General features: G+C 28.3%; 1 long non-coding RNA gene across 1 annotated transcript in view; it reads right to left on the reverse strand.

The window, feature by feature from the left end:
- The window catches only part of LOC135955862 (uncharacterized), a 201,375-nt gene that overhangs the window by 91,357 nt on the left and 85,723 nt on the right, over positions 1-24,295 (reverse strand). The gene's annotated exons all lie outside the window — the stretch shown is intronic.

A 24,295-nucleotide genomic window follows, 5' to 3' on the forward strand; every position in this document is an offset into this window, starting at 1 on the left:
TTATGAGTCCAAAAAACGCATATTTTTTATGTAAAATTCAAGTTGCATTAGCTTATGTTTTTGTGAGTTTGTTCTGTCTGTTATTCTTTAAGCTTGCTATTTTTCGTTTTTTTGTAGGTTATTTTTATTTTTTGAATAGCAAATCTCTTTTTGAAAAATATTACACTCTCTAGAAAAACTGTTGTGTTCTTGCTGACAATTAACGCATTATTCACTACAGAAATGTGGGCAGATTTTTTCCTTTGAGAAACTATTATCTGAGACATGTCCAAACTGATAACACATAAAGCATCGTAAGGGATTAGGCATAAATGTTTTTATTTCAGTCGACATATAACCAAGCAGTATTTTTGCTGGCATTTGACTTGTATTGAATGTTGCAATATATAATACAAGATTATCTGTTTGTAAACATTCTGGTTGTAGGGTCTCTTTTCTTTATCCTTTTAATTTTGACAACATTCGGATTTTATGCAGTTCTCCAACTTAGAAGTTCGGTATATCATCCAACGATCGTAGGTCGTTTCTTATATTTATTAAGAGATGCATGTTGTTCAACTTTTACAAATATTTCCAATGATAATGATATTCATTTTTATAATTTTATTGGCTTTCTTTCCGTTAAAACATATTGTTACTTGTTCGCTTATTCCGATTCCATCGATTTTTATGATCGATACCTCATTTTGTTCCTATTACATGTGGCTTTACTCTAAACAATTTCTGATGGTTTCGATTTTTTAAGATTTTTTTTAAAACAAAAAAATTGGATATTTTCTCATAAAAAAAATATTTATTGCTTCAATTTGTTATTGCAACTCCGAAACTAATCAGCCGATTAAAACGTAATATATATGTGAAAATTTGTATGTAGAATGGGGAAAATTCTTCAATATTCAATCAATCGAAATAAGAACATTAACTACTCAATTTTATGTATATCAAAAAAAAGTAAAATTTTGTGAAAATGAGCTAATTCACTTAACTGTAAATAAATACGAAAAAAATCAATCAATTTTTTTCTTCGATATCCCATTTTGTTGCTATTATACGCGGTTTTGCGACAAAATAATAAACCTGAACAAGTTCTGCCGTTTTCGATTTTTCATGAGTTTTTTAAAACACAAAAATTTGCTATTTTCACATAAAAATATATTTTTTGCTGAAATTAGTTATTATAACGCCGAAAATACTGAGCCGATTAAAACGTAATATATAAACAGATTAAAGGATATGTAAGTTTGAACTTTTCTAAGTTTAATATCGGGCAAACGTTTTTTTAGTTATCATGAATTATGTGGAGAAACATCTAAAAAAATTCACAATTTAAAAAAAAAAAAATTAAAAAAAAAACTTTTCCATAGATTTTAAAATTTTTACCATATTTGTGCTACTGGAACCATAATACATCAAAATTGTGTAGTGGTTTAAAAAGCCTCTAAAATTTTTTCGTTGCCCTGTGTAATCCTATGATTAGTTAACATAAATTTGCGTTTGGTAAATATTAAATCTAGGAACTCCACAGGGAGGAATGAAGTTTTCAGTTCAATAAATTCAGTCACACAATCAAAGAATCAAGTCTTTGTTACACAAGATTTGTATAAAATCACAAAATTGGCCAATTTTCGATGATTTATCAGTAGACCTGGGATAAAGAATAAATTATTGTAAATAATAACCAAAATTTAACTAATCGACAAACCCTCGTTCCATTCCCATGTTTAACTATGATTTCTGGTGATGTGAAAATCAAAATGATCCAGTTGGAGAATTGATCATTAAGTCAATACTCCCAAGTGCTTCTCCATGTTTTAATGTTTGGTAGTTAAAAGTTTGACATGTGCTGAAAGGACATAATAACGGTAAGGAAGTTATGAATTTTCAATATAGTCAACCATTTTATTACTGTTTGTTGTTGTATGTTTTTAGGCTGGTTCTTTTATTGTTTGTTTTAAATGAAACACTTTTTGTCTGTTTGGTTTCAATTTGTATAATGTGTTTTTTGTTTATTTAAATTCAATTTTGTTTCTTGTTTAGTTTAATGTTATAATGTAGGCTTAGTATTGCATACAAAATATAAATTACATCTTAGGATGCACTGTTTGCTGGGATGTATGCATATACATATTACATGGCTATGTTTTCATATATGAATTCACTTTATCTAAAGGAATGCATATTGGCTTGTGGCTTTTTGCACTGTTTCCTTGTTCATATTGCTTTGTATTATGTTAGTCGTTTATTGGGTTGATTGTATTTTTGCGTTTGCGTTGCTTCATATTCATTTCAATCATATGTACATATATAGATACATGTGCATTCATTATTCCTTGGCTTTGTGTTGTATTGTATTTCATTATTTGACCAGCGTAGTTTTTGGAATTTCAACCACGTGCAAAATTAATGGTATTGCTGCTGCTTTAATTGGGATGGCAAGAAAATACTTCGTGGCCACAATTTGTCAAGAGGTTGTGACATTGTTTTTTTTATGCATTCAAGAAAATAAGTATATACATATATATTAGAGTGGGTCAATTTGTATGGATTTAAAAAAGTGCACCAAGCGGTAATCAAAATCGAGCTTTCCATTTTTAACGCGAAACATTTCACTATTGAAAATTAAAATTTAACGTTTTTTACTTACCTTGGTCTGTATTTTCGCAAATAGAGGATCCAAATCTCTACCAATTTTTTCAAATTTATATTTTATTTACATTTTTGAAAAGAATACAAAATTTCGTATATGTTAATATATAATTGAGGGATTCAAACAGTCTGTTATTATGTCGTATTGTCATAATGTCGTAAAATATTTTTTTAGTATAAACAAATTCTTGTTGTGCTGCAAAGAAAAAAAGTGTTATTTTATGACAAACCAATAAACATAGTTCAAAAATTATAACTTTTTAGTTTGAAACCCAACAAAAATTTGTTTAAACTAAAAAAATATTTTACGACATTATGACAATACGACCTAATAACAGACCGTTTGAATTCCCCAAATATGTATATCTAATATTTTCCACTAGTTTCGTAAATGGCTTTAAAATACAGTGAATATATCCTTATATTGAATTTTTTTATTAAAATGCAAAAGTGAACTAGCTACGCTATAATTTTTGAATAAAAATTTGAATAAACTAGTACAGGGAAAATGAAAAGTGGATGTAGGGAAAAAAGGAATTTTTTTCATAAGCGTAGGAATTTCAGAACAATTCCCAAAAAACTTTAAAAAATCCCAAAAATGGTATTTTTTTAGATTTGACTCTGTTGACGGTACCGAGATCCGGGCTATAAATTCCCCTTGCAAAATATGCGAAAAAACAACCTTTTTAAATTTTTTTTAATTTAAGTGCACATAACTTTTGACTTGGTATCTGGAGGGATTTGAATCTGCTATTTGCAAAAATACAGACCTAGGTAAGTAAGAAACATAAAATCTTAATTTTCAATGGTGAATATCTCGTAAACTATAAAAGATAAAATATAGTTATAGTAATGTTTTTTGTAGCTCTAGAATTTTCTACATGTATGTATGTAGATATATCCAAAGAAAGATATATACAAATTTTTCAAATCAAATCGAGAATTTGGCATCATTTTTAATTTTTAATATAACCCAGACACCCCAATTTGGGTTCTTGAGTCTCTACCCCACCTTAGTGTTGAAAGTCCAAATTCAAAACTTAAGCTCAACACCTCCTCAAAAGTCGTAGGAAATTTTATTAAATCGAAATATCGGTTTAGAAGTTCATTTCGCCCACTGTGACCCAAAAACTCGTTTTTAGGTTCTCGCACAAACACAATATGAGTTTTATTTAACAAACCTCGAGTGAAGTTTATTGTTAATCTTCTCCATTTGCAAAGATTCGTCTTTTTCCTTCTTTCCTTTCGAACAATCTCAAATATAGTCAAGTTTCTTAAAAGGCTCAATTAAATGTTAGTATATTTAAACAGAAATATAAAATTCGAAAGGAAAAGTTTCGCGTAAAAAATGGGAAGCCGGTTTTGAATTTAGACCAATGGTTTCTTCGGCAAACATTCTTAGTATTCGTAGTCAAAGATTACGATTTTGATAACCCCTTGATCAAAAAAAATTGACCCACTCTAATATATATATTATGCTTGAATGGGCATTTTTGTATAATAATATGCGGTAACGTATTGTGCGTGTTGATTATAAATAATAATAATAAATCATTGGCAAATATTTAAAGTTTTAATGAATATGATAATCTTGAAGTAATTCAATAAAATACATTAGCGGTATTCATAATGTAGAGTAATTGACCTGGTAATGTAGTAAAAAAGCACAATATCAGAAGAAAAAAACAAAATACATTAGAAATTTATGTGTTTGTCAATAATTAGCTTTTCTGCTTTTTTACTAGGCCAAGTACTCTACATTGTGAAACCCTTAATAAGACAATTTAAGTATAAATATACAGACATAAGCCTGATTTATTATATTTTTAACCCTTATGTGTGTGACAGGGTATCCGGGTAACTTTTTGAAATCTAATTGCAATTTTCTCTGTATGTAGAATTCCCAGGCGCTTGAAACTTCCTGAGAACACATAACATTTTGTTGTATTTATTTTTTTTATAATGGACATTTTTGTGTCTTGACTTGGGAGGGAGTGGTAAATCATTTTACATTTTACACCCTTAACAGGGTGACAAGGCACACAACACAATATTGAGTATTTTCTTCTTGCTGAATTTATTTGAGTACTGTTGAGTACTGTACTGTATATAAATTGGAATACCCATTTATTGAATTGACTTTAAAGGTGTTTTTTTTTTGCCACACACATAAGGCTTAAACCGTTACATTGTGGTAAAGGAGTACATTTGATGAATTTCGGATGAACAGGAAATTATTTGGTAGACATTTAAATTCATACAAAATGTCACGTAAAACAAGAATTTCTGTTGTTTTAAATTCAGGCCTAAAGAGAAAAATACTTATACAAACAACTAATGATATAAATATAACTTACAGCTTGGCCTTAAGCCACTATCTTATAACTTATCGTTAGCTTTGCTTTGCAATATCTACACCCACAGAAAAAACAACTTAAAATTATAAAAAAACATATTGAATCAATAAGAAACATTAAGGAAAGTCTATTAATGTTGAAATTTTTTATAAAATATTAATCTAATCTTGAAAATTATTGATTTATGTATTTCAATATACATAATTTTTCTATTATAATCTATTATAACGAACATTATTGAATTGACGCGTACTTATATTTAAGTTGCAGGTTTTCCCTGAGTGTACAATTCCAGAAAACAATATATTGAAAACCATTATTTCACGCACAATAAAATAACTAAGCAGTGATGTAGTGAGTACAACAGTTGACTAACAGTTGTTGGTTCAACTCGTGGCTGCGTCTTATTTATTTTTTATTTTTGTAAATACATAATTATATATATAACCCTACTAAAAAACATAAAGGATTACTTTTGCAGCGTCTCGAATGTCTCATGAGCAATGTGGCTCTTTTCCGATATCGTTACATTCATCACCAAGTTGTCGGCGTAAAACTATATGGTAAAATCCCAGAAAATATTCACATACCTAAATGAAACTGACTTATATCAGCAAATAACTTCTAAACTAGCGGATTTAAACAAATTATTTTCACATTATTGCATTCGGGAGGATACGAAAAATTTCGATAAAAAAAAATAATTTTTAATCCTTTACTATTCTGAATTCGATAATATTTGATGTACATATGCTTCCAATAGCCATTCAAAATGTAAGGTTCTCTAGAATTTAAAATATCATATCTTTTATTGAACAATTATGTATTTAGCGCTATTAGTTAGATTTTATCATTTTTGGTATCATATTAAAGCTAATGGATCGTAGATTTAAAAGGTTTTTGTATAGAAATCCATTTCTAATAAAAACAGTTCATACGCGCCAAAATTGATAATGGAATTCTAAGGATGTCATAAGATTAAAGTTACATTGGCAAACTATGTACATATTTTCTAATAAAATATATAAAATAAATTACAATATTTTCATTTAGCAAAAATACGGATACATACGTATAATTTATAATATTTTAATATTATTTGTGTCATTTTTTATCGTTTTATAATACATATGTTTTTAATTGAATCTAATTTAATTTAATAGGCAATATGTGTAAAAATCTTGTCTTGTGATAGCGACTGTTTTCTACGCACCTATTAAAAATTCATATTCATATTTAGTTTTATTTTTCTGTTTCGAGTTATTGATATAAATATTTATATACTTTGAAAATTTCTACTATGTCAAATTATTTTGTTTTTAATTTAGTTGGCATTGATTTTGTTTATTTCTAAGTTTTAAAAATTTGGGAAAATATTTTCATAAGAAAATAAATTTTCAATATTATGATTACGTTTGCCATAATTTTATTTGCAAATTTAAATAATTTTTGTTCGTTTTAATAACAAGAAGGCCAAAGGCTTATCTTCAATTTGAATATTATTGGATTGTTAGAATCATCTTGTATTTTATGCAATTGGTAAAGTTTCGTTGGAAAAGTTGTTAAATTGTTTACTTGACTTTTCTTATGTTTAGAATTTATAGATTTCGGAAAATTAGAAATATCATCGGCTTATGAAAACTACTTTAACCCATTATTGCCCGGTACCCGAAAGCTTTAACCAATTTCAATGAAACTTTGTGCGTAGTGGTTTTTAGGTCTGACTAAGGAATAATTAAAGTTGCAAGAAAATGGAACGATTGGTTTTTGAGATATGAGATGGTAAGTTTACTTACCAGTGGGCTGATATGTTAAGGGTTTTCGGAATATTTCACAAACATTTTGTTAACAATAAAATTGATTTTTTCGTAGAAGTAAAGTAAAAAGTTAATACATTTTTTGGAAATAAGTTTATATTTACCATATAAAATAAAATTTTATACTTTTATATGCTTTTCTAAAGCATTTTTGATGTAAACAGACATTGCATACTTGGCATTCATATGTTGTATGGGTATGACAACCCGTTTTCGATTTCCAAAACGTCTTGAAATACAATGTATTGTTTTGTTAAGGTTTGCCAATTGCGACTAATGGTATCTTGGTAGTAAAAATTCTTAACTTTCGGGTGGTCTTATACTGGTCAGCAGTTCATTTACAACAGCTGCACGAAATAGTAGTTGCGAAAATGGTTTTATTCCCTCTTTTGTTGAGACTAACACATGCAGTTTCCACGAATTCAAAAACAATGGCCACCAAAATGTTTTTGATTGTACATCAATTCTATAGTTAGCTAACGGATTGTCATGTAGATCCGCTCCACCCATATCCAGTCCAGTATGGTGTTTGGTTTTGGATCCACTCTGCCGTGATTTGTCTCTCCAGCGATCGCCGTTTGTCATCTTCTCTGGGAGTTGGGCACCTTCATAATTTGATGATGAACCGCCATAGAGTTGCACGTTGTAAAGATATCCGTTTGATGCAGTTAAACACCATGTCTTCAATTCAAAACGATTAGGCTTTCCTTTAATAAACTTCTTACAAGAATGCCTACCGAAATATGGAATCATTTCCTCATCAATGGCTAAATTGTGAGCAAATATTACAAACAGTATGAAACGTTTGTTTCATAAGTCTAAAAATGCTACTAAGTCTACTACTTTACCGAATATATCTTTTAGATCAATGTTGCTCTTGTCAAATATTTTTTTTTGTATTCCCGAATAACCTTTAAACTATAAATTAATGTATCGTTTTATCATTTCTGCACGATTTCATGATATAGCTTTATAAATAATTTAAACGCCAAAATATGGATCCTTTGGCCAGTATATTTTCCATTCCGGTAATTCATGAAAGCCGATAAATAACAAAAATACAACTAAAATTTTATATAATGTGGCTCAACAGACAACGTGACATTGTTGGATACTAAATTCACTAGTCAGCATAAGATATATAAGGAATTTTCCTTTTTTTAGAATTTAATACGAATTAAGCGAATTTTATAAATTTTGCCGAATTTGCTACGCATTTCTGCCCATTGGTAAGTAAAATTACCACAAGGATAAGTGATAGTATTTCAAGTGTTTAGGTAAATTTATTTGAATTATTTTTTATACGTAATAAAAGTGATAAAAATTATTGCTTATAAACAGTTTACTGTTAGTCAATTTAACATTTTATATAATTTGTATACTTATCTCAAAATATGTCCAATTTTGGAGGTTGTCGAAAACGTTCGCCAAAGACACATAAATTAAAAAAAATAAATATCCTCCAAATTGTTTTTTTAAAACACACTAAATTTATACGTTTTTGAAAGAAAAGTTCACTTTTAGCTTTAGAGCTGTTTAAAGAGCTGGTAAGTGAAATTACCGGCTGGGCAATAATGGGTTAAGGTGGCCATCACTCAGCACATAGGAAGCCCCGATTATTTTGATCTCTATCCGCCTGGAGGGCATCCGAGTTTACTATAGTACACCCAGAGAAAAAATATAGTTGTTCATATTTACAGTAACCATTTCAACATTGTTACGAGTTTTTTTAACAATATTATAGTTACAGTAACTGTTGATGGTTGTCACAAACATATACTTGTTTACTGTAACCATACATATCGTCTCCTAAAATACAAAATAACGTAACATTACTTTTCATAAGTTTATAGAAAGAAGAAGCAAAAAAATATATAAAATGAAAACTACTTGAGATATTGAAACAAAATTTTCAAATCTGAATTACAATATCTCTAGAAATAAATTTTATGAACAAAAACTACTCTTTAAGATATGTGGCTTACACTTTTTTGAATTGTTATTTTCTGAAACAAAAAAACGTATCATCAATATAAATTTTTATGAAAAAATTTAAAATTAAATAAAAATATTTTTTATTTAAAATAAAAGCGGTTTATATATACATTTTAAATTTTTTTATGTTTTTTTTTATTTTAATTACTCACAACTACTTTTTTAAACCAAAAAATGTTCTTCATTAAATTTTCATTAAGACTGCAAAAAATATTCAATTGCAACAAATTTATTAAAAAACAAGTAAGAGTGATATATTCGGCTGTGCCGAATATTATATACCCTTCACCAAATTATACTTCAAACTTTTAAATATTTTAAAACAAAATTTAATTTTTTTCCCAGTTTTTTTCATTTTTTGGAAAAAAAATTTTTCGATTGTTATTTTAAATTTTTATAATTTTTTTTTAGTTTTTTCAATTTTTTTTTTGTTTTTTCAATTTTTTTTTGTGAAAAAAAAATTCGGGTTAAAATTTTTTTTACGATTTTGACCCATTGTAGATCCATCTTACTATAGTCTTATATACGTCGTTGCAAATGTCTTTGAAATATATATCATTAGATATCCATATTGTCTATATTAATGTCTTAGTAATCCAGATATAGGTCAAAAATCGAGGTTGTCTTGGTTTTTTCCTCATATCTCAGCCATTTGTGGACCGATTTTGCTGATTTTAAATAGCAAAATTCTCGAAAGCATATCTGACAGAATTATTGAAGATTTGAATCCCGAAGATATCTGGGGTCTTCAGAAAATTGACTTCAACAGACAGACAGAAGGACATGGCTTAATCGACTCCGCTATCTATAAGGATCCAGAATATATATATTTTATAGGGTCGAAAATGAAAAATGTAGAAATTACAAACGGAATGACAAACTTATATATATATACCCTTTTCACGAAGGTGAAGGGTATAAAAATAAGGATACTACCTAAAATATGGTAAAAACGATTTATTAATTAATTACTCAAGCGTATACGTTATTTTGTTCAAGAAAATCATATACTTGATTATACTTTAGTTTCAATTTTGGTTATAATTTGATTATTTTAAATAGTAAAAGTTTAAAATTTTGTACACATATGTAATATGATGTAGGGAATCGTTATCAATAATAAAATCAATTTCAAATTTTTTGAAGATACGTTGTTTTGCATTTTAGGCGACGATACACTTGTTTACTGTAACCATATATATGATCATGTGAATCGTAAATTAACCATATTATGGTTACCACAATCATGTAAATAGTTACTGTGACTATGATATTGTTAAAAAAATTGTAACAATGTTGAAATGTTTAAAGTAAACATGCACAACTATATTTTTTATCTGTGTGTAGATAGGGAAACACATATTTTATCATATTGACTATTAGAGCGACCATTTATCTGAATAGGAATATAAATATTATTCGTAGAATCGTCAATTTTTTTTACAATCTTTTCTGGGATGACCAGAAAAGAAAAACTCCCAAGATTGTTTTGATCCTTTCAATGTTTGTACTTAACTCTTATCGATAATATGTTCAAAATATTTCTAACTAAGTTTTCACTACTTTTTTTAAGTTAAATAATTGTCCAGATTTGGATTTTGTTTATTAATTAACTTTCATAACGTAAATTTTTTGATGCAAAATTTCAAAATGCAAGCAAATTAACAAAAACAAAAATTCTAGAAATATTAACAATTTTTAAACTTGAAATAGAAATCAATCACTCATAATTCATACACCCTACACAATACACAAACATAACATAAAACCAAAAAATTTATACAAACATAACTGTAACGCAACTTGTCATGTGGCGCCTGCTGACTTGTTCGGACTTTTGTAAGTTGTAAACTAAATTTTGTTTATTCTTTCTTACACGTATTTTATAACGTATACGTAATATGAATATTACCAAATAATCATACTCCTCTTTACTTTACTTAATTCTATATAAATAAAAATCTAATGTCGTTCGTTGTTAATTGTATCAGTAGAGAACGGCCGGACCGATTTAGAAAAATTTTTTCTTAAATGTTGGTCATAGCCCAAATTAGGTTCTTACGAAATGAAAAATTGACCACGCCCACTTTATTCGATTTATCTAAAATCATGAAAACCCATATATAGCATCAAGTCAGTGTTGTTAATTCTTGGTGAACAAAAAGGGCTAAATTCTTAGAAAAAAAAAGGCTAAAAAAAGGGCTAACATTTTCAATTAAAAAATATATACATTTGACACAAAAAACAACTTAGAATGTTACATTTGGCTATGACGAATAGACAAAAAAATAATATAACACACGTTCAAATGGAAGAAAATAAGAATATTTATTCCTGTTGTTGATCCTTAACTTTAAAATAACCTAATAATGTGGCCACACGTACATATATCATATGCTGATGTTTTTAAAACCTCGTATTTATCACCTGATCTGCAAAATGCCCCTAGGCAAATTGTTTATATGAAGACAAATTATTTATAAAGTAATCTTTTGTGATGACTTCGAAATCGGTGGAGAATATTTTGATAAGTGAATATATGGTAAATATGCCTCTCAATTAATGCAGAAAAAAATATTCTAAAAATTATACACGTCGTCGGACAGAATTGATTTTCCACTGGCATTTTGATATCGGAAAAATAACCTTTTGTTAAAATAAATACGTTTTGTTAAAAACAAAATTATAAAGTATGTTTTTTATGCGTTTTTTTAACGATAATATTTTAAATAAATATTTTTAATCCTGATCACACATTGAAATTAATTTTTTTTTTCTTAGAAAAAAAATTAAAAAATTTTGCTGACTTGATTGTTTCTAGAAGATTTCAACCCAAATATTATAAAATTACCTAAAAACCAATTTTTGATAATATGCGAAAAAGTACCTTTTGTTCTGCGGCTCCTCATATAAACATCCATTTTTATGAAATATATGGCATTAGCGGTATAATGTAAAAATTGGATTTTTGCACGCCCCCAGACCGAATATCAAAAATCTAAATGTTACCCGCTGGGCTACTCTGAAGATTCCCTGAAAATTTCATCAAAATGGGTCCAGCAGTTTTGTATATATATAGACCGAAATTCAAAAATCTAACTTTACAGTGTTACCCGCAAGGCTATTCCAAAGATTCCCTGAAAATTTCATCAAAATTGGTCGAGCCGTTTTTGAGTTCATTCGGAACATACATACAGTAGAAGACAAAACCGTTCACAAAAAGTCTTGACATTTTTGTATTACAGTATAATTTTATTATTTACTATGTATAATAAAAATATTAATTAATTTTAAAAGAGTAATAATTTACTAACTTAAAAAATACACAAAAACTGAATTTAAAAATTTAATTAAATACAATATACTACTTTTAAAACAAAAGTCGGTCGGTGTGAACAGTTTTGTCCCTTGTTTCAAAAACAGAGTAATTTTTTTTAGAGCTTTGATTCTTTCTGGCATACTATTTAAAATATTTTCCGAAATGTTTGGGCTTATATTTTGTCATCACAGAAGTGCTCGCTCCCACAAATCAACTACGGGTCTTGGAGAGTTTTTTGGCAAAAATTTTCCATTTCAAAATTGTCCAAAGGTGCTCGATAGAGTTTAAATCTGTGGACTGGGAAGGCCATTCGAGCTGTTTGATTTCGTTATTAACAAACCACATTTTTGTTATTTTCGCGGTGTTCTTAGGATCACTATCCTGCATAAGTATTTATTGTTGACCACGTTCAAACCCGAATATATCTAGACTCGGGAGATAAAAGTCCTCCAATATGGTAATACAGTCTGTTGAACTCATAATACATTTGATACGCCGAAGTACACCACCGCTAAAATTTCATAGTTTGACATATCGAGCCCTAACCGCAAAAATAACGTAAGCGCCATTTTTTCAAAATTGACTTTTTAATGAAAATCAAATGTTTATATATACAGAGATATCGCAATTTCAATTATATCGTAAGCGTCACTCACCTTTTTGCTTTACCGCAAAAATAACGTAAGCGACATAAAAGCAAAAAGGGGCGGTAAATGAAAGTAAGAGTAGCCGAAGAACTAGAGAGAAAATCAAAAGAAATTGAAATAGAAAAAGATAGATGTACTATATGTGATCAAGGAAAAAAAGGGTCAGTAAATGAAAGTAAGAGTAGCCGAAGAACTATAGAGAAAATCAAAAGAAATTGAAATAGAAAAAGATAGATGTACTAAATGTGATCAAGGAAAAAATTTAGACTGCAGTCACATCCAAACAGAAGAATTTAAATTTAAAAAATTTTTTTGAAGGAACAAAAACAAGGAAGGGAAAATGTTTTGTTTTTAAGTGCTAGTTTCGACCATCAAAAAGTTTTGAATATGCCTCATAGTAAAACAAGTAAGAAAGTATGGTTGGTCAAGCCCGACCATATAATACCGTACACTAAGAAAAAGAGATTTGAGATTTATGTCTATATTAAAATTAACTATCTTGAATTTTATGTGTATACCAACATTTTTAAGAGATTTATGCACGTTAAAGTGATTTTTGGAAGCGGGTCTTATATGGGAGCTATAACTAATTATGGGCCGATCAAAATAACATTTGGTGACATGAATTCCGTATATATAAGACTTATTTGGAACGAAATTTGTGGATATATCCATATAAATTAAACATTTATGTCCGATAAAGTCCAATTTTGGGCCGAAAAAATTATATGTAAAAAATTGCGACCTGTACTCTGCGCACAACTTTTACATGGACAGCCAGACGGACGGACATCGTTTAGTGAATCTGAGTTGATTCTATTCACAGCACAATAAAATCATTTACTCGAAACCGAACTGTATGGGTTCATAGTAAGTGGCCTACAGTTATTCGAAGTGCAAGAACAAACCCTTACGGTTATGAGTGTATATCGTTAAAGCACTCTGATTTTCTAAACTGGAAAATGTTTTCTGATCTGCTTCTTCCAAAGAAAAAAAGATTACAATTAAATACATCTATTTAGACAATAGCGAGGAAAAGACCATTAACATTGATTTAAATACTTCTACGGTCCGTGGACCTCCTCCGCTATACAACACAGAATTAAAAATTTCGTCACATAAAATCAATAATATAAAAACCCTTCGCAATAAAAATAGTATTCCTCAATGTTTTCATAACGAATATATTGGCCTAAAACATTCCCAAAATATTAAAGACGCCTTAAACGAAACATATGATGAAGATGTGCCTTAATTTCCTAAGCACCTACTATATTATGTTAAATCTTTACTATGATTTATAACAAATGTTTAATTTAGAAAATATATTTTTTCGAAACTTAAGAAAATATTTTTTCTTTGTAAAGCATTTATTGTATGTGCCACAATTTAGTCTCAGCTGCCTGTAATAGAGACGGTAAAAATAACGTAAGCTACAAAACAAATTTGTTGCTCACAAAATTAACTTAAAAAGCACTTATCGCATGTATGATACCATTAATAGACTACATTCAAATTTTTAAAGAAATCCTTCACACAACCTGAAAAAAAAAACGAAAAAAACTCTCTCCTATAAAATTTGATTTTTGGCGCTTACGTTATTTTCGCGGTTAGGGCTCGATATGTTGCGATCTTGTACCTCAACGCGTTTAACAACCCATGTCCATTTGCGTCCATCTGACACCAGCCGATTCATTTTAGTTTCATCAGACCAATCGTCAATTGTGAAGTTTCCGTACGATTTTGCGAAATTTAAACCAGTCTTACGATGCTTTGACTTAAAAATGTTTTTTTTTTATAATCGCTCTTGCTTTAATTGTTTTATCTCTGACGTTGACTCCATGGGCCTCTCCAAGCACTTAATTAATCTAATTGCAGTGGAAAATGCAGTATTTCTGGCTCATAAAACGATTAAGCGCCTTGCATTAGAAGAAGATAGCTTCGGTGGACAACCACTACAACTTCGTGGGACTGACTAATTATTTTGTTTATGTATTTTATTGTAAAGTCCGATAGAAACTATGTATTTTTTAGCAACTAATCGGTACGAAACGCAATTTTGTGTATCTTCTAGGACTTTTTTCTTATAGCTTTATCCATTATAAAACAACTGAAGATTTATTGAAGTGCTTCACTTTGTGTTTTTTTTAATAAAGATATTAAAAGGATTATTATTTAATTAATTTTATTTTTGTAATATCAGAATTTAATTTTTCACAAAATCTATTGGCGGACTTTACTGTTCACATGTAACTTCATTCAGATGTGATTCAAAAAACCTATAAAAGTTCCGTTAGTTTCAGAGTGAGTTACCAGATAATAGTAAATAAAATTAACAAAAGGAAAATGTTGTCAGACCAGTTTTTGTGTGCAAGAAATAATGTGTAAACTAAAATGTCAACTACTCGTGAACAGTTTTATATTCTACTGTATCTTCTACTATATATAGTGGTAAAATTGAGAAAAATATTTTTTTTAACATTTTGCACTTTTTTTTCATTGAATTTGGCTTGCCATCGACTAATTGAAAAGTAAAATAAATACGCATTGTTTTAAAGACGTCGCAATAATGTGCTCGAAGAACAAACGAAGCTAGGGCATCTCAAAAATTTGATAAGAAAAATGTGAAAGTTTTCAAAATATTAGTAGCGATGTAAAATATAATAGTTTTGCATCGTTCACAATAAAATCACTGACATGTGTTATAATTATTATTTCTAAATTCTTTTAGAGGAATCGCCTAATCTTCATTTGAGTTTTTTTTATATTTCGCGACATAAGGAATGTAAACTAAAAATGTGTTACAATTTTAAGTTTTCCTTTTAACTTTTTAATGATTAATAAATCGCTTTGTTTTATGGAATTTACAAATATATTGTTTGTTTAATTTTCCAAAAATTTGTTTTTGTTGCACAGATTAAATTTGCTTATGCAATTTGCAATTAAAACAAACCAACTTATTATTTGTTTTACAAATGAATCGTTTATTTGTCCAACTAAATATTTTCATACGGATGGATTAGTAAATTTAAATACAGTGTAATTAGTTTTATATAATTGCATAACAAAACAATTTCCATTTAACAAGTAAGAGTGCTTTGCCGAATCACCAGTAACGATGGTGGTATATTGATTTTGTCATTCCGTTTGTAACATATCGAAATATTGGTCGTAGAATCGAATAGTATACATATATATCCTGGGTCCATATAAGATTCTAAGACGATCTAGCTATGTCCGTTCGTCTGTCCTTCTTCCTGTCTGTTGAAAGCATGATATAGCACAAACAAAAGGCGGTAGCTGGCTGCAATTTTTGTTTTTGTTTGAAATTCGGCTAATAAATTCCTACTACATCACCAAGACCCACTAAGAAGATATTTTTGGAAATTCGAACGCTAACAAAACAGTATCAATTTCTCCAAAACAAATAAACATAGAAATAAAATTTTAAATGTGTCCGCAGTTAATCAAAAAAAAGAGCCGACAGGTGGTACTTTTTTGAAATTCGATATTCTAGGTGGCCAAAACGGGTCAAAATAGTACCTTTAGAACCCTTTGTTAACCTTTATATCTCCTAAATTTATAAACATAGAAATAAAGTTTTTAATTCGGCGCGTCCGGAATAATAGTGAGTAGAAATCTTTTTGGTACTCTTTTGAAATTCGAATTTTCAAGAGGGAAAAATGGTGAAATTTTTTGGTACTTTTTTTTATTAAAATTTATTTTTTCAATAAAATTACCAAGTCTTATTATTTTCTAATTGCAGTTTTTACTGATAATTAATATGAAAATTTTAGAAAATTATTTCCACACTGTGAAAAAAGGGTGTGAAATTGGGAGGTGAAATCGGACATTTGATATTATTTATATAAATTAAAAATTAGAAAACGAAACCACAAGGTTATATTCGTGTGTAAGTTTAAAATCAAAACAATAGCATTTTTTCTTTAATCAAGGTTAGTTTATTATAAAAAGTAAGAAAAAATAAATCAAAAAAAAAACACCGCATTCCATGGTTTTTTTGTGGCGGTTGGGATTAAAAATTATGGGCCCATATTTTTAAACATTAAAAAAAATATTTTTTAACTGGACAAATTTTATTTGTCCAAAAAAGATGGACAATCCAGGCCATTCCAGGCCGTCTGGTAACCCTACCTACCCCCTTATTCATAAATAGTTTTTAAGTTTGTGAATGGTTTATAAAACAAAATACAAAATTTTAATATAAACCTTTGATAAATTTAAAAATTGTTAATGAATAAGTCCTTAAAATACTAATTTTATTTTCAAACAATGTTTCACCCAATTCCCAATTAGTGGAATTCAAATCTAACTATAGTTAATAAAAAAAAGTACAATCGTTATGGGCGAAAAATAATGTAAGGCTAAAATTAATAAATATAACTTTTTATACCCTCCACCACCATAAGTGGTGAATGAAAGTATATATAAGTTTTTCATTCCGTGTGTAATGCTATGTTCAGACATGCGTTCTCAGTGTTCACACATCTCAATTTTGTTTACACAATTAGCATTTGACCTGGCCACAAGTTAAGCAGGCTGCTTCACTAGACTCACTCTACGCCAGTCTCTAAGTAATAGATTTTATTTAAGTATTTATTAATAATTAAATGTGTTTAAACATTTAAATGAACTTACGGACAACTTCGCCGGTCATTTTTTACTTTTTCATTTTCTTATTTATTTTTATGACATTTGGTTTTCCATTGTACATAATTTTTTCTTCTCACTGAACATTCTTCTCAATAAATATACCTGCGACAAGGGTTGTATTTCGAATTTTACTCAAATAATTGCGCAATTAAGGTGCATGTGTGAACATAGTAAACATAAAGAAATAATCATCTAAGACCCAACAAAGAATATATATTAATGATCCTTATGAAATTCTAAGTCGATTGAGCTATGTCCGTCTGTCCAGAATACACAAAGAAACTTAGTAGACTTAAAAAAAAATATTTATTATTGTCCTATGCAGTTTGGTATTGAAAATCAGCAAAATTCGACACAAATAATACTCATATACATAGAAATAACTTTACCGAATTTTATGAAGATTGACCCATAATTGGTCATAGCTCCCATATAAGCACCATTCCGAAAAATTTATTAATCTTAATAAATATTTAAACCATATCGATATCAAAATAAAATTATACACAGATCAGTAATTTGTATCCAGTAATCATATTAACGGATTTTGTAAATATCGCTGCATATTTGACCATAGCTCCCATATAAGGTCCACTCCCGAAAATCAATAAAATCCTCATAAATTTCTTAAAAATTTGGTTATCAAGTGGAACTTCGAAAAAAAACATTTCAATATATATAAAAATAGCTCCCATATAAGTCCCACAACCCAAAAATACATTAACGCATATAAAAATTGATATAGATAAAAAATTCAACAAAAATAAGACAGAAATCATACTGCTTGATTATGTAACTATGGGTTCATAATTATATAGCACCTATGTACATATATAAGGCTCATATTCGGAAAATTCATTAAGCGCGAATATATATTAAAATTTTGTGATATAACTTATTTCCATATGCAAAATATTGAACTTTATCTAAATATATTTGTATACCCTCTTTTATACTATGTTTGTTTACTTGAGGAAAAATTTCATAAATTATAATAGGAATAAATTAGAAACTCTGTTGAAAATGGTAAGAATCTGTATTTATTTCAATTATAAATTGGTGTAATAGATAACATTTGAAATAAAATATATTCTATATATTTATAGTCTTTCTAACAAATGTCATATTATTTCAATTCTTATATCATCATATTTAGGTGGAGGGTATTTAAGATGCGGCACGGCCGAATATAGTACTCTTACTTGTTCAGTATTCTAATACTGAAGGTATGATGTCTTATTTAAAGAGCAAAAATCGTTCAAGATTTTTCGAAAATAATTTTCAATAATCGAGTGAATGTAGATCCCCACAGAATAAATCATACTCGCTTTCAATGCTATTTATATTAAACAATTTTGCATATAAGTATTGTACTTCTTGATGTAGGTTTATTTATTAAACTAAGAAAACTTCTGTTTTTTAGTATGATATCTAAGTCGGAATAAATTATAATGTTATTCATCTTATAGTATTTTTGATTTTCATAAACATAGAATACATAAGATTTGGAACTTGAGATTCTCTGGGACTTAACCCATTTCGCTCCGCTTTTCGATTTTTCGAACAGTAAAAATAAAATTTTTCAAAAAAATGTTTATATGTGAAAAGGATAGAATTTCTGAAAAATGTTGGTATGAATGTTAAGTCACATCTTTTAGCTAATAAAAAACTATATCATGCCGTGACCATCGCCCTCCCCTTCGTGGCTAGGTGCAAATTTCTGCAATTACATTAAATTAAAAAAATTTTCTAAAAATAGACATTTTTTAAATTAATTTTTAAAAATAGTAAAAAAAATAAAACATATGTTACTGTTTCATAAAACATAAAAACCATGATTTACATGCAAATGCGGGACATTACATATGTGCAAACTTAATTGTTCGAAATTTTGAAGTGGCTTTTCTGGGAAAATTACCCTAGACCATATAATACCCTGCACTAAGTAAATGAGCAAAAACATGTTTCTTTATTTATTATAATAATAAATTATATTCGTGAGTGATTTTCGGAAGTAGGCCTTATATGGGAGCTATGACCAATTATGGACCGATCACCATGAAATTAGGTCGTGTGATTTACTATATGAAAATTATTTATATTTAATTTTGTGTGAATACCAACATTTTTAAGAGATTTATGCAAGTTAAAGTGATTTTCGGAAGCGGGTCTATATGGGATCTATGAGTATTTCAGAACCATCGTCACAAAATTTGGTGACATGAATTACGTATATATAAAACTTATTTGGAGCGAATTTTGTGTAGATACATGCATAAATTAAGCATTTATGACCGATAAAGTCCAATTTCGGGAGGACATTTGTATGTGGGCTAGGTTAAATAATGGACCGATTTCAGCCAGTCTCAATAGGCTTCGTCCTTGGTCCGAAAAAATTATGTGTACGAAAATCTTCAAAATTTCGACCTGTACTTTGCGCACAAGGTTTACATGGACTGACGGACATCGTTTAATGGACTCAGAAAGTGATTCTAAGTCGATCGGTATACTTTAAGGAGTTAGGTGTTAGACTAATTTTTTTGGACTTTGGAAATTTTAAACAAATATACACGTGGCTGTTTTGTTAATGGGTGACGTATATACTGACTCATAAACCTTTTCTTTCTTCTGATGACATTATTTTCTTATTTTTCTTAACGTAATTTCGTCCGATTTAATAAATCTACAATATGCTTATGGTATTTAATACTTATGGTACCGTTTGTTTGTGAATTATGAATTGTCATAAAAGCGAATGATATACATATAAGTAGTACATTCTGTAAAATTCAGATAATCTTCAAATATGTACTTTAATAAATTAAACTTGAATTTTATTTAGCATATATCCTATAAATAATAGTAATGCTACTTTTACACTCATGTTAAACAACATTTCGAAATTGAAACTTATTGATTATCAATGGCGTGGTAAAATTAGTTGGCTTTGTTGAAATTAATTACTGGCATAAAAATATACCAAATAGTAAATGAAATTTGTTTTCCTATTAAATAGTAATTTAAATCGATAATAAATGTTTGCATGTTTGTCATTCTTTGCATCCGTCTGCATGCATATTTGTATTGTTTTAAATATTTATTATTTGTCAGTTGAATTTTCTGTCAACCGATGAAATATTCCTTGTAATGAATTATAAAGGCTAACACAATACGATATTATTAATCTAAAATTATTTTATTTATTAAGCACATACGCATTTTATGTCTACGTACATGATTTCAGTTGTTGTTAATTTTCAATAAAAAAATAAATAAAATGTATGTATGTTAGCCATGTTCTTTTTAATTAAAATTTCATTTTGTATATTATTTGAAAAGTAACCCACAGGACCAATTCGAATAAATATTTTTATGTAGAAACTAGTTGAAAATCCTGTCCATGCCAGGCAAATCATCAAAGTCGAAAAATCCAAACAGGTCCTTAATAAGTAAAAGTTGTAAATAATTTTTTAATGGTTTTTAAGGAAGAACAATATTATTTCTTTAAATAATTCATTTCTTTATAGAATGAAATACAAAATTTAATTTACAAACAAATAAGCCTATTTGACAGAATCATACAACAAAAAGCAATAACTAAAATTGACTTAAATTTTCTTTAGTTACTTCGATTTAAACCAAATATGAATAATATTCATTAGTTAACAACAATATTCTTTGAGAATACTGTGGAACTGCCCTTACGAAGCATACCACACTAACATTATATAGGGATTTTGCTCTAGAAAATGCAATATACATTTGGCCAACATTTTCCAACTTCTGACCTTTTGCTTTATTTATTGTTATGGAAAATACCAGCCTTATGGGAAATTGTGTTCTGCGCAAAACTAATGGGAGGTCTTGATTAATACCAGCCAATTCAATAATCGGGATAAATGTGGGACTTCCTTCGGCTGTGCCTGTCAGGATATTTGCACATATGAGGTTTTTCGAAAGTTTGATCACCTGCAATCTGGTGCCATTACAGAGCCCTGTACTATTATTTAAATTCTGCAGAAGCATTACAATAGCATCGACCTTGATGTTAATTATATAGGGAGGTTTATCACCAAAATTATTAGCACCACGTGCTAATAAAATTTAAAATTTCTTATTCGGTGTTTATTAATAAATTTCCAATTTTCATAAAGAAATGTACTTAGTCAACTTATTGTTTTAAAAATTTGGCTTTCGTAAAATTTTTCTTTTACTTAAATTTTTTTTTGAAATTTGCATTCGATTGTCTGACCCAACAAATACTTTACTTACAAAAATAAAAACAAAAATATGTTTGCTGAAGAAGTGCACACAAATTTTGCCAAAGTACTTAAATAATATATATACCATTGGAAAGGCCACAGTTTCTTCTTTTTAAATCCGTTTAAAAAATTAAAATCGATTGAGAATCAGCTTAGTTAATGGCTTATAAGTGCTTAAAGGTATGAAAAACCGTTTTTTACCCGTAATTCAAGATTTTGGGGGTGTTTTGCAAATTTCAAAAATATATTCTTATTGTACTCGATAAAGCCAATCAGAAAAATTGTATTACTTTCCAGGTATTTCTACTTTAGTTTTTTTTGTCTCATAGTATTATTTGTTTTTAGTAAACATAAGTTACAGCTGTTTCTTTTAAATTGCTGGTTTCATAATATATTTGTCCCATATGCAAACAAATTACGATGTTAAATTGTGTAAAGCATGTTACATTGACTTATACTGCACTCAGGCATTCAACAATTTGTTTAAATCATAATTTATAAAGTGATTGTGAACATGTGACGTAATAGCAGACTGTTTGAATCCCAATAAGTAATACAAAATAAATGAATTTCCTAAACAAAATTTTAAATTTATTCGTAATTCGTTATTTTTTCGATTTACACGATTTCTCACACAAAAATTTTTCATTTCGATTTACACGATTTTTTCAATAACGAATCTATCGTATAAATCGGGGGATAGGTGTACTTTCTTACTTGTTTTAATTATTTTACTCCTTAAGGCATAATTCTCCAATGTGGTATTAAATGTATTTGAGAAGAATAGCGCGTATTTCCAAAAACCGCCAAAAAAAATTTTAAAATAATATTCATACTAAAGGCCTGCACAGGACAACATTTTGTAGAAAAATGTCTGAATGAATTTCATACTACCAAATGAGAAAAATCAATTTTTTTTCTGACATGAACACTAACTATAGTTTACTTATATTTTGTAATACAATGAAAACTTCAGCTTAACTGTCATTTCACTCAAGCGAAATTTTAACTAAAAATTTAAAGCTAATTTTTTCTGTTTTTCTCGTTATAGAGACAGCATTATTCATGTTTAACTTTTAAGTTAGCAAAAGGGATATGAAATAATAATGAATGGTAAAGTTAATAAAAAATTATATATGTATGTATAATATGTATCTTTACTATAATGTATGAAAATATTGTAATATATTCTATGTATTAGAATTTCATTTTCTAGCTAATTTTTATGAAAATAAAATTCGAAAATCAAGTCTATACATTTTGAGGTATCCTTCTTCAAAGACCCTATGATTATGGGTTTTAAAATAATGTTTTTTGATTAATACATTAGAATAAAAAGACTCTTAAGGATTACTGTGAGACTAAGTTTAAAAAAAATTGCACAATTATTTATAAAAATATACATAAAAACGAAAATATGTATATCTTTTCAAAAATATCCCTAAATTTCAATTATCTCGGGAACCCCCCATGATCCCATTCTGAATTTTATATATGATTTAATCACGAATTTTGTTACTTTTGCTCATCTTTGGCACACTAGTTCCCCACCAAGGCTTGACCTAATATTACCGAAAAATTTATTTTAAGTAGTTCGATTCTTTATCTATTCCAAAAAAAATATTTTTTTGGTATCGCTCCTTTAGAATTTATTTTTTAAACTTGCTCTAGTTTTGGGTTAAGCAACTATGTGTAAGCGTGCAAGTGTTCAAAATTCAAATTTTAAATTTTGTTTGATCCAAACAGGGTTATAATATCACAGTGAAATATTTGTGATTTGTGACTAAATTCAAGAATTTTGTCAAACTTGTTTGTTGGATCACCTCTATATCGTCCCCTTAATAAAACAATAGTGTATAATTTTTTTGCCATTTCGAAATAATTGAGTTTAAAATTTTAGTATCTAGAACAAAAGTAATAATTCAATTGATCTTTTGACCCACTTTGTGGAAGTAGAATTTAACCAAATTTTGACCACATATCAGCTATGTAGATTCTTATTATGCAATAATGGTGTAGATGCTTATACACTATTGTTTTATTAAGGGGACGACATATACCATCTACCAAATGAAATTTGTTGTATATATTTGGGAGTTAAAAAAAGCTACTTTTAACATGTATTAAAAGGGGTAATCCAAAATGTCCATTGTATTGTCACTCACTGTGTATGATATGATACGTTATGCTTTTTAACTAAATTATATTATTCAAATATCGTATCTATGTAATTCAAATTTAATATAAAATATCTAGTGGCTAAAATTATAATAGAGAATTCCATTTGCCAACCAAATAAATCTCATGGAATTTATTCTATAAAATACTCTGTTCTTACTTTTCATAAATCTACCCTTTTCTATAAATTGGAAATTATGAATAAAATACACACATATGCTCACACGAAATTACATTGCCTTACAGACGTTTTCATTAGCCATCAATGTCTTTACAAATACACACTTAGACGTGTTCATGCATACAGTCGCATCAATGTTGTCGTAGTGATTTTTTTAATAATCTTTTTGGATTTTAACCATTATGTTCGTATGGTAATTCTTTCATTTTGCTTGGTATT

The sequence above is a fragment of the Calliphora vicina genome, chromosome 1 (genome assembly GCF_958450345.1).
Source record: "Calliphora vicina chromosome 1, idCalVici1.1, whole genome shotgun sequence".
Taxonomy (NCBI): domain Eukaryota; kingdom Metazoa; phylum Arthropoda; class Insecta; order Diptera; family Calliphoridae; genus Calliphora; species Calliphora vicina.